General features: G+C 36.0%; 1 protein-coding gene across 1 annotated transcript in view; it reads right to left on the bottom strand.

The window, feature by feature from the left end:
• Positions 1-13,495, bottom strand: part of LRP1B (LDL receptor related protein 1B) — a 2,279,180-nt gene that overhangs the window by 896,858 nt on the left and 1,368,827 nt on the right.

Below are 13,495 nucleotides of genomic sequence, written 5' to 3'. Positions count from 1 at the left end.
TCCTAAATGCCCCTACCTGGCCACCACCTCCCCTTATGTGTTGTTTTAGATTATATGCAATCTGAGTATAACTCCTTGATGTCAGAGGCTATTTCAGTTTACTATTTGTAACCCCAACCCTTAGTACCAAATCTGGCACATTGTTTGTTGTCCATTCTTGAAGAGGACCAGTGACATCAGGAAGGTGATGTATTGACTTGCAAGTGAATTAGATATAAGTAAAGAATAGTTGTGCAAAGTCATCAGCCTCACTCTCTCCCCCAGAGTCATTGTAGTGCAGTGGCAAGATATAAGTCAAGATGACTGGCAATGCAGTTTGGAGACCTTTTTTTTTTAAGCTAAGGTTTTTCCCAGGTCTTAATTTGTCTGAGGTAGCACTCATTCATTGATTAAAGGGTGGGTGAGAATTGAGACAAAAGATGGTCTACTTTGTCTTCCCAAAAGTCACATAGTAAGCACTTAAATACTTTTTGTTTATTCATTCTAGAATAAAATAAATAATTCTAGAATTTTTATCTGCAATGAAGTTATATGATCCTCTGACTGAAAATGTAATTCAGGATTGTTAACTACACCATTGACTATGTTTGAGTTTGAAGAGGGATGCATATAGATCTAAAGTAAGGTTGTAGGTTTTTTTTTTTTAAGATACATAATATTCACTCTCTTCTCCAAATGGCTTAAATATAAATTATTTCTTAATTTTCACCTAAGATGGGTAATCATTGGTCTTATGTATATTAAAACAACAAGAACGACATAAAAACAAAACTTTATATTTATATCCTTCCCTCTTCAAACTCAAACATGTAGACATGTGTGTGTGTGCACATACATATCTGCATGTTTGCTTCTATTAAGTGTTGAATTAAGTAAATGGGGTAAAGTTCCCTCATTTGGCATAATGAGGGAGATATCCAGTGGGGATGATTTGTTTGTTTTATACTGTTTTTCTCTTTAAAAAACATAAAAAATCATGCCAATTGAGATGAGCTTCTATCAACAGTTCTTGTATTCCCAGGTTACTTCCTAGGACTATACACAGAAGTTTCTCCCTAGCTGGAAATCTCTTCCTACTGTGCTTTTTAAGAGTCCTAGTTTCCTAAGCTTCAGGATATGGCACAAGATATGTCTTTGTAAGCTGGCATGCCCCTGTGGGGTGGTAAAACGATGACTATGTTTGTATGTATATGCTCATGCTGTTTTACTATTATGTTTTCATGTTGCTGATGCTGGGTATATTTTAACTAATGCCATTCTATTGTATTTCTGCCCTGAAGCTATTTAAGCCAAGGGTCCAATTTGAGAAACCTAATAAATAAATAAAAGGCAAAGCCCGGGAGGAAGAGATTCACCCAGTGGTGGAATTTATTCTGTGATTCAAATTATTTCAATGTGACTAAATTCCAGCAGTTGGAAAAGCAGAAAATCTACAAAAGCAAAGATTTTTCCCCCCTCCAACTTAAAAAAAAAAAAAAGGTTTGCAGAATCATGTCTGTACCATAAATATTCCTCCATAGTAATACATTTTTGGTTCAGAAAAAAATGCTAAAGCCCTCTGAGAAAACAGTTCATAAATGTGTTCCAAATACGATGGATATTTAAATCTCAAGAACAATCTGAATCTATAACTTTTCTCTTTTCATAGTTTTACTGTAGCTTATATTTCAGCTTGTCATTCATTACAAATTGGCTGGAAAAGTTAAAAGCACTATTTCTCTATTGTGTGTAATTTTTCCGTCTTGTCATAGAATTATAGAATGTTAGAGATGAAACAGAGCTTAGAGATTATCTTGGCTAACCTTTTTTTATTTTGTAGGCAACAACGCTGAGGCCCAAAACAGTTAAAGTGACTTTCTCAAAAGAGTACTCTTCTTGTCAGTGGCAGAACCAAGACTAAAACTTAGTTCTCTCAACTCTTTCTTCTAAAACACATTATTTTTCTTTTCAAGTTATTTTCAAATATGACACAGGATTAAGAGCTATAGAGGATGTTAAGGATGGTTTATAAGGAAACAGGAAAAGAAAAGTAAAGAAACTTGTCTAAGGTCACATAGAGAGTGAATGGTAGAGGTAGAATTTGAACTTTGGTCCTCTGACTCCAAATTCAGTGATCTTTTCATTAAGGCAGAGTGCATTAATACTGTTGTTATTAATAATATATGAATATAAGTTTCTAAACTCTCTAAAATAAGACATTTAATAATGAAGTATATATGGATGTGGGTCTAAGTGGGCCCACACCTGACCCATTTGCCTATCTATGGGTCTGCCAATGGAAAAATTCAGAATATGTTTAAAGACAGAGAAAAGTATGATTATGGAATTAAATTATGCATTTTAAAAATTTGAATATTGTCTTCAGTTTAAACATAACACATGGAATTAAACTTCACTGAAAAAAAAGCTTACTGTTTTTTTCATCCTGATAACAGTTAGAAAACTTATGAGAATCTGGAGAGCACCCAGAGAAAAACAAACCTAACATAAATAGCTTCAAGATCATGCCCTATGAGGAGCACCTGAAGGAGCTGGGCATTTTTAGAATATAGAAGAGAAGACTTGAATGGGGACATAACAGTAGACTTTGGGTATCATAAAATCTGTTAACAAAGAATAGGATTGAGATTTGGACCCCAGAACTAATGCAAAATGCAGAGTATAACTTGCAAGCTTTTGGAGAGGAACCTCAACTTCATATCTGGAATGGACTCTGCTCACCTTTTCATCTTAGAATTCTTAAATTCCTTCTAAGATAGATTCAAGTATCACCTTCTTGATCACCTCCTGCTCCAATTCAGCTGTTAGTTCCTTTTCCACAGCCCTGAAATCATCTATACATAAAATGAGACTGAATTTTGATGGATTTTTTTCCTATCTTTCCCCCTATCTTTTTGTTGTTGTTGTTGTTTTTGTTTTTGTTTTTTTTTTTTTGCAGGGCAATGAGGGTTAAGTGACTTACCCAGGGTCACACAGCTAGAAAGTGCCAAGTGTCTGAGGCTGGATTTGAACTCAGGTCCTCCTGAATCCAGGGCCAGTGTTTTATCCACTGTGCCACCTAGCTGCCCCCCCCCCAATCTTTTATTACTATAGATACCTCTTTGGTATGGGAGGTTGGAATATGTTGGGAAATATGAATGATATAATAACAAAAGATATCAACTCACTAGAAACCATGAGAAAGCAAAAGGTGGAAGGCTACTTGTGAGCTCTGTTATAGAGAGGATCCTGGTTCAGGTGATGGACTAGGCAATGTTCAGTTCCTTTCCAATTCTGAGAGTCAGTGATTATCTTTATCACATTATGTAACCTTCCAAACTCCTGAAATAGGTCAGAATTTCCTTCCTTAGACTGCAACTTTTTTCTTTCTTGTTTCCCAAACTCAAGAAATTGACCAGGCTTACTTGGTGGGGCTGCTTCCTGGCAGATAATCCACCTGTCTCCCCAGAAGCAGGGATTATAGGCACATGAAACTACCCCAAGCTAAAATTATCTTTAAACAGATATTTTGTCTTATGCTAGAGGAAGGACAATCAATTAATAAATTCCTACTGACAACTTAAATTAATAATGAACTAGGTTTTAATATGTAAATATTAATACATTCAGGAAGGAATTACTATGTGAGAAAGGAAAGATAAACCAGTTAATTTGCATTTTGTGGAAAAAAGTCACGTTTCCTTTAAACAACTTGAGTTTCTTTGTTATTTTGACAATTTGGCATTGTGTTATTTTGTTTAAATGACATTTTTTCTTTAACAAAAGAATGCCCAGAAAATGTCTAGATTACATAAATGGGGTCTAAAATTTACAACAGGAAAGGATTTTCTGAATCTAACAAATTCAGAGGGAATAATATATCACTAGCTCAGTCCAGGTAGCTACTCATGCAACAATTTGGGCTACACAGTTTCTAATCAAACTTTTTTTTTTTTAAAGTGGGTGTGTTGATCAGCATAATCCCTGATGAAATGAGTTCCCCCTAAACCACTTGCTGAAATTACAGTATGTAAGAGGTAGATAATAGAGATAATAAGGTGTTAAAGCCTTAAAGGAAATGTAAAGCAGTATTTATACTTGATTAATCCTCTAGGATGTGTGAAGAAGCTCTTCAATCAAACTTGATGGAATTATAGGGTGACTAGCCTCTGGTGGTCTTTTAAAAGCAAGACACTTCCTTTAAAGCTTCATTAAAGGCTAGGAACTCTGTCAACTGAGAGAGAGTCACCTCTCTCATTTAAAAAAGAAAGTCAACTGTATAGCAGAAGAAGCTAATTCTTGAGAAGGGATTATTCTTTGTCTTTTCTATTCTGCCTCTAAAACAGGCAGTAGAGGGGAAGAAAATGATGATCTCCTGTTCCATCCATAACATCATCAGCAATGGCATCTTTTAGTGAAAGATTCACTCAATAGGAGATCCTGCACCCAAGATATCTGCTGTCAGTCAGATAGTCTCGCTGATACTTTTTCTATCTATTGCTCAACTTTTTTTAAATAGCCAAACTCTCTGGGATTGTGCTTTGTTGGATTGTTAGACTAGCAAAGGTAAATCCACTGATGGGGGCTAATAAGCAGTGGAGTTTTAAGAATAGAGACACAAAAACAATGTACCTTGAAGCTGGAGTAGTCATGTCCTTAGGAGATGCAAAATTTGACTATTAGTTGTGGCAGGCCAAAGGTGTACATATGTATATATGCATATACATATATGTGGACATACACATATGTATATTTCTTGTATGAATGTCTATATACATATTTACATATAGATACCTATATGTGTATATCCATTCATACAAGGGGAAAAAAGAAAATTTCAAGAGAGACAGAGAAAGAAGTAGAGGCAAAGAGAGAAACACAGAGGGGAGAAGCAGAGACAGGAAGCCAGAGGGAGAGATAAAGACACAGAGAGAGTCATTTTACAAATATATATTAGTGGTCAAAATTAGTGCTGGAAATCTGGGGAAGAAAACAGGAATATACATGGTATAAATAAAAGAATATTAGACTACAAGTTGGGAAATCTGGATTTCAGTTTCAGCTATAACAAACTGAAGATCTGTGTTAAATCATGGCAAGTCTCAATCTCTGTCTCTCAATTTCTTCATCTCAAGAATAAGGGTAGTCAGTTAAATGAGAGGTTCTTCACTTTTTTGTGCATATCATGCACTTCTTGGTTGTCTGATAACGTCTATGGGCCCTTTCTCAGAATAATATTTTTATGCATATAGTAAAATACATAGAATTACAAAGGAAACTAATCATATTGAAGTATATTTTCAATGAAAAATAAGCAAGTTCCCAGAATGATCTAGGTAATTTAATTCTGTTTGAATAAGTTCAACCAAGATTTATTAAATGCCTGCTATATGTGCAAGGCAGAGAGGTTCCTTATTCAGGAGGTCCTTTCACCATTGAAATCATAGGTACAATCCCCATCCCTATTCCTAAAATTTGAGGCAAGATGCTAAATGCTGGAGATAAAAAGAAACAAATAAATAATTAACTCAAAAAACCTGTAATCTAATAGAAGGATGCAATATGTACACAGATTAATACATTTTAAAGAACTTTATCAGAGAATATGACCTTTACTGTTCTTTTTTGGTCTAATACTATATAATTTCATGACATACACCCTCGGTTATACTCAGTGGGTTTCCTTGGGAGCATAACAAGATACTTATACATGCATGAACCCTCAGGTTATCTCTTCATTTCCCAGCCTGCTGCATTACTCTGAAATTCTCCATCATCTCTACCCTCATTTCACATACCTTCCTTCAACCCACTCCCATATCCTCTTTTCAGCTTCTTTTTATGGGTTGAATTCCCCCACTGGATTATAAACTCCTTGAGGGCAGGGACGGTCTTTTGCCATTCTTAGTATCCCTAATGTTTGGCACAGTGTCTAGCACATGACACACAAGAACTTAATAAATGTTTACCGATTGATTGGGTTGTGCATGTATGAAGATCTTCCATAGACAGTCCCAGTTATCTAGTGACCCTTTTTAGAAAGTTGATCTGAGAAGGAGGGGGAAGGAATGTTTGAGACCCACTGGGAATATTTAATGTGATTATTTCAGAGAGGACCTCATATTTAATTAGATGCCCTTGATACTTCTTCAAAAGATTGACCTTCACTGAGTAGGGTAGGCAGGGTGGTATAATAAAAAGAGAACTGGACTGGAAGAAAAGATATTATTTCAGATCTGAAAGATAGGAGCCACAGGGTTTTTGAACTGGAAGGGACCTTAGAGATAATCCCTCAGTCTTCCTTAGCTTTCTCATAGGTAAACTAAGAGGTTTGGATGCTCTTACCTCCAAGAACCCTTCCAGCACCAAATTGGTGACCTTGAGATCTTGTGAGCAAAATACTTTGCAAACTCTGAACTACAATATAAATGTGTTTTATTAACTTTTCTCTGTTCCCAGGAATCTGGAAGCATAACTCAAAGGCAAGAATTTAATTCTTTGGAATCATGCAGGTGGTAATTTTAAAGGGGGAAGAGGGAACCATTTTTTCCCTTGGTCTGAGAAGGCTCATTGTCATATTATCATTACCCACAAATAAATTAGGTGACAAGTACATGCTCTGTATTGGGAATATAGGGATTTAAAAATATGATAGCCAGACTTAGTTTTCAAGAAAGCATCTATTGGGACATATTTATAGCACTATCTATCCTTCCATTCTGTGTTCCCAAGGTTAAAATTGCAAAAACTGGGTAAAGGAACAAAGAAGAAAAACAGGAAAACCAATATTAGGCATTGAAAGTATGGCCATACTCAGGCTGTTAGACCATCACTCAGGCAGAAGCCAGAATTTTCTCATGAAACTGAGAGCAGGGTGGGGAGGGCAGGTTAATAATAATGAAAAAAAGCTACACATGAGAATACTCCCGGGACTATTCATGGCTATATTAAAACATACTCTTTCTCCCAATTAGAGAGGTGAGATAGCTGGATGCATAAGGCTAGACAGAGAGGGATTGGTAAAGGGTGCAAGGTTTGATTTGATTAGAAATTATGCTGCAATCATCCCAGCTTCCCATGTATTTGCTAGGTAGGGGGGCAGACAGGGAGAGAAGTGGAAGATGAAGAACTGAGCCTGAAGGGAGAATAGAAGTCTTTGGAGAAGAAAACATGAATAGTTAAAAGCAGTATATATACAAGAGTATGTGATCATGCATATTAATAATAGAATGCACTTAACCGCCTAATGGATCTGGGAACTTGTTGAAGATTATTCATAATAAATCAAAATTGAAGGTCAATAATGTACTTAATTCAAAACTTGCATTTAATTTTTATTTGCGATGTAAATAAGAGATCACATATGTTCATGCATTACCCAACTCGTTTACTTGCTGTAGCAGGCAGTAAATCTTCCCTTTTCAGTAAGCTAAACAGAAGGCATCAAAGAACAGTGCCCATAAATCAGGGTCAGATGCAGTTTCAAAGTAAAGATGAATTCAAATATTCAGGGAATATTAAAACAACTTAGGAGAAACAATAGGCAACATATATTCTAGGGACAGCCTGTTTTGTCATCCCCATCAGGTTCATGTTCAAATTATTCAATATAAATGTTTACAACTATTTCTGAATGGAAATTGACCCGAGGGAATAGCTGTCTAAAGATACTGAACAATATGCATATGTTTACTTCAGAAAGGTCTCATTCCTAGTTTGAAATATGTTTGAGAGACTATTTCCCCCAAAAAGGAGGATAAGAATGATAGCACATATAATTCAAATGAATAAAACTGTCAGCAGTGAGATAAGATTACTTCCACATATCTGGTATTTTATAGATGTAACATATGTCCAAATTCTTCATTATTCCATTATAAAGGACAGAGATTTGGGAAAGTGGTACAAATACACTGGAGCCTGATATTAGAGTGGTTCTTGAGATTCTTACAAGAACAAAATTCTTATAACAAGGTCCCTTTGATAAGTCAGTAACTAAAACTCTTTTCTATCATAGGCAAGATAGGCTTGCCTCCTGCCAAATTCCTCACTAGGGAATTGTACTAGAGAGAGAGCTTCCCAATGTTAGAGAGAACTCCTAATATACTTGATGTCTGTGTTACTTTTTAATGTATAAAAACTGATCCCATGCACCTTTTGCAAAAGGGCCATATTTGGTAATAAAAATAAAGGGCTCCAAGCATCCCATCCTCCACTTCAACCCATCCCCCAAATCAAACAAAAACAAAAATTAAATTAAATTACAACCTTGAGCACAGAACGAATGAAAAATTTATTGGGGTGAGAGGAAAACTGTTTCTAAGAGGGCAGGTAAGGGTAAAAGATTAAGGTGAAGTGTATTAATATAACATTTATCTGGCCTACCAAATCTTGATTTAGAAGTTAGCAGGCCTAAAAAATTGATTAAAAAAAATGTTTCACTTAGTTTACATTTTTCCCACCATACTAGCGACCATGCCCTGGAGGTTTTAACCCCATTATTTCTGGAACCGATTCTGACTGTCCTGATTCACCAATTCTGATTTCACCAACTCCTTTTCATGCCCTAATATTTTCAGGAAGACCAGAACCATGCTTCATTCACTTCACTCTTTATCTTTTGACCATCTTTTTTTAAAACAAACTTGCTAAACAACTTGCTGACATACACTACTCTTTTCAAACCACTCTCATGGCTTCTAGTTCTAGAACTATGGTCAACTCAGTTCTGTCATTGTTCCTGAAAAGTGTGCCAAGCTAGTCTCCTATTGCACCACATAACATCACTATAATTGTGCCCCCTTTTTGTTTACCATTTCCTTGTTTGTTTTCTATCATTTTAGAATGTAAGCTCCTTGAGGGGTACACTACTTTTTGTTTTTGTATATCTCTTGCACTTGGCACAGCTGTTGGCAGAGTGTAAAAGCTAATTATCCCCCCCCAATATTTAGACAGTCAATATCAAAACAGGTGTCAGAAAACAAAATTAGAATTTTGTAGTGATGGGAAGCAGGACTGACAAGTCTACTAGTTTCTCTTGCTCATCCTTCAGTGAGTCAAATTCAAAAGCATTCAGAAACTTTAAGATACCTCTTGAATTGGGAGAACACCTCTAACATATGCCTCTTTCTACCTAGGCACTATGAAGAAAAGCATTGAGAAAATATCTGGTGGATGAGAGCAGTGTTCCCAGGCAATTCAGAAAGCTCAGACCAGAAATATCTGTTTTTAGCTTAACAAAAGGTTTTACAAATGAATTATTATAGATCATTTAATCAAATTTCCCATTTACCTGGGAAATTTACTTATGGTCTGCATTGGGTGAATTATATTCTTTATAGGTTTTAATGCATTTGAGGTTATTTTGATTACCTGTACAATAGCTAATCAGGACTTTAATATTCAAACCATTTAAATAGCTTCAAGATTATTCTGCATTCTCTTCCAAAAGAAGTCAATGAAGGATGACATTTTCTGCTTCCTTCTTTCCTATACCTACCAAGTAGCACATTGGGTTAACAATCCTTTTCCCTTCTTAGTCTTCAAATATATACACGTTTAATTTGGGAAGATGTCATATATGTCTTAAAATATGAAATATGTTAAAGAGTAATGCACATTTGTTTTTCACAAGATTCCTCAGTGCTTCCCTTTACCTCTATAAAAGGAAGGCTTGCTAATTCCTTCAAAAATAAAGTTTTAGAAGAATATAGCACACGGATATGTGATTTCATTAATATAGGGATCTCTTGGTAAGAAACTTCTAATGTAGCTTGGCACCCTTTTGTATGTTTTTGCCATCCAGAATTGCATAGAGCACTATGAAAGTAAATGACTTATCCAGGGTCACATAACTAGTATGTATCAAAGACTGGACTTGAAAACTCAGATTTTCATGACCTCAAGACCAGCTCCCTTTTAGGATGATGCTCTGGCTTTTAAGCAATAGATTTGTGGAAATTAAGTTGTTTTAAAGAAGTAGGCCAATAAAATTCAACAACCACTATTCCTAGAGTCATCAGCATAATAAGTATCCAGGGGTTCTAAAGAGATTCTACTACTGGTTGTGTAGGGCTCCTGATGCTAAACAAGCTTTTATAAAACTCTTTGTGAAATTAATGCAATGATCAATTTAAGTGAGAAATAAATACACAAAAAAGAAGAAAGTCATGTAAACTGCAGAAAATAACTCATTTCTCAGTTCAAAAGGAATTAAATTTGGACCTATTTATCTCACACAGCATATCATAGGCCAGTGTCAGCATGCCACAGATGCACAGCCCATGTGCAGCTCAGAAAGGCATCTGGAAAGAGGGACAATAGCAGTTTCAAATGGGAAGCATCAGAGACTAATGCACTACCAAGGAACTCAAAGTTTGAAAAGTATTGGGAGAAAAAAAAAAGGAATCTTCAGGTATAATTTTTTTCTCCTATTACTCCATTAGCACACAGAGAAAAGAGTCACTCCAGGGAATAACCATAACACATAATCATAAATGGAGAACAAAATAGGGCAGATATAAAGAAAGCTATTTCTAGGTGGTTAAGAGAAAAAAAGGTAAGTGGCAACACCAGCAGTGGCCAAGCATCTTCCACAAACTGGAGGCTGAAAGGAAATTTTGGGGGTGAGGGGATATAGTTAAACTATTTTATAGCCTCCTTCAGGTTCCCATGAATTCATCTCCTATTCTCCTCTGACACTTTTACCACCTTGGTGCAGGCCCTCTTTGACTCACTATGGCCTACGCTATTTCAATACCTATAGATAGGTTGGTCTCTCTGACTCAAGTTTCTCTCACTTCTTGTACTCAGTTATCAATCTGATCTTCCCAAATTACGAATCTGATCATGGTAACCCCTATTCAGTCATTTCAGTTGGTCCCCTCTAGGATCAAAAATAAAATCCTTTGACTATTAAAGACCTTTATAACCTGGGCCCTTCCCTTTTTACTTAGCTAATCTTTTTATATCTTCTTGGCCTCCATGTACTCTGGGATCCAGTGACCCTGGCCTCCTTGCTCTTCCTCACACAAATCCATTTTCCTACTCTAAGCATTTTTACTGACTGTGACTCATGCCTAGAATTCTCTTCTTCCTCATCTCTGTCTCTTAATTTCTCTGACTTCCTTCAAGTATCAGCTAAAGTCCACCTTCTGAAAGAAGCCTTTCCTAGTCCTCTTTAATCTTAGTACTTTCCCTTGGAGATTCCTCTCCCACCCCATTTATCCTGTCTATATTTAGTCTGTACACAGTTGTTTACATGTTTCCTTCCCCATTAGACTGTGATTTCCTTGTGTATCCAGACTGTCTTGTACTTTTACAAAAACTTTTTTTTTTTTTTTTGCAGGGCAATGAGTGTTAACTGTCTTGCCCAGGGTCACTCAGATAGTATTTGTCAAGTGTCTGAGGCTGCATTTGAACTCAGGTCCTCCTGATTCCAGGGCTGGTGCTTTATCCACTGGGCTACCTAGCTGCCCTCGGTTTGGTACCTTTTTAAAAAAAAAAAAATTTAGCACTTAACAGAGCACTCGGCACAGAGTAGGTGCTTAATATATAATTGTCCATTTAAGCCAAAGATATTAGGCACTTATGAGGTTTTTTTAATAATACTGAAAGAACTGAAAAAGTTAAGAATCTAAGAATCTAATTTTTAAGTAAAGCAAAATTTAAACCACTTATAAGTTAAATACAACAGAGGAGCACTCTTTCAGTCTAGGGGGAGACACATAGCTTTTTTAAGTTTACTGAAGTTAAGTCTACACACCCAAGTTGAGACACAATACAAAGAATCATCTCTCACTGACTAATAGGTTACAGTTTTCCCACATTTGGACTGGCCTTTGATTTTAACAATTATTCTTTTGGAATTATTCTGATTATGCTTGTAAAACCAAAACTAAGCAAACATGCTTTCTCCTGAAACATTAGGAAAACATATTCTAGAATATGGTGATTTAAAAACAAACAATTTATAAAGCTTGAGTTAAATTGTGTATGTAATTTCCGCAATCATCTACCTTTTTCTGCATTCACAGACAGAGACAAAGAGCAGGGGGGAAAGGTAGTAGAGTCTGTGCTACTAAAAAGTGAACAAAAGTACCTAAACCTGAATGACACTTGGGCATCTCCACGATAATGTACAGATCTGTCAGAACTCTTAGGTTTGGAATTCCTATTTAAAAAGCAGAAAAAATTATTTTACATTAAGGAGAAAAGAAGTTTCCCTCATCCTGGAATGAAGATCTCAAGCTAAAAAAGCTCTGGCATAAAATATTATTCATACAAAAGAAGGAAAAACTATTGGAAAAGCTACATTTTTTCCTTTCCCACTTTGGTTTCTAGGGTAAGAGCACCCAATTGCAAATATAATTTCACTCTCTTCCTACTCTACTTTACAAGGGACCAGGGATCAGTGGTAGAGATGGGCTACATAGGTCAGTTATTATTCTTTCTTAGTTCAGGCTTCATTCTGAAATAAAAAGAACTTATAGGTCACTTTGCAGTTAACAAAAGGTTTATTTTGACCTAGCCTTACAAAGGATAGTCAACAAAGATACTAAAACACTTAGTTTGGAAATTGCCTTCCCTCTTTTGTATGTGTCCTATCAGAAATGGAGAGTATGGTAACTGGAGTGGATTGGGCCTCAACTCTGTGTCCCAGGGCCTTTTTATGCTCTTAGGTGACCAGGACTAGCTGCTATAAAATGGCCAGATGTTACCAGAGAGCTATATCAAAAGAAGTATAACTTCAGCTTTAGTCTACTTGGCCAGTCAAGTTCTGGGGACAAATAGCATAATTATTTCTCTCCTTACTCCATGCCCTGAAGGACTTAATCCTTTTATCTCCGGAATTATGACCCTGGTACCCCCAACATTGGTGAAGCTGGATGCTCCAGTGATGCCCCATTTGACAAAGCTGGCATTTTCTCCACAACTATCTTTTTGCCAGGTGTAGACCCTCTAAATTCCCCATCACCCCCATTAGCTTTCCATTAGGTTTTGCAACCATCATGAAACCACTAGTAATACTACTAGAAAGTATAAATATAACTCTGTACTTTCTACTTACAATATTTATAAATTTCCAAACCAAAATACCCTTCTTTGACCACCACTCCTCTGTGATTTGTCTCTCCTATTAGAAGGAAAGTTCCTTGAGGAGATGGACCATCTTTGTAGTTGTTTTTTGGTTTTTTTTTTTTTTTTTTATACCTGATGCTTAGCACAATTCCTGTTACACAGTTACTTTTACTTGCCTTTTTATTTATACATACAACCGACTGCACATGATACTCATAGACACTATACAGAAATCCTTTCAAAGCAACAAATGTGGACCCATTCTCTGGAAAAAATAGCATAGATAAATAAATATCAAGGCATTCTTTCTGACAGTAGTGGAAAACTAAAAGGAAGACAATATTAGTTTTAATTTGGTTCAGTCATTTTTTTTCAGTCATGTCCAACTCTTTGTGACCCCATTTGGGGTTTTCTTGTCAAATATACTGTTATGTTT

This window comes from Dromiciops gliroides, chromosome 3 (genome assembly GCF_019393635.1).
Source record: "Dromiciops gliroides isolate mDroGli1 chromosome 3, mDroGli1.pri, whole genome shotgun sequence".
Taxonomy (NCBI): Eukaryota; Metazoa; Chordata; class Mammalia; order Microbiotheria; family Microbiotheriidae; genus Dromiciops; species Dromiciops gliroides.
The sequence above is the reverse complement of the archived record's forward strand: the minus strand, read 5'-3'. Positions and strand labels throughout refer to the sequence as shown.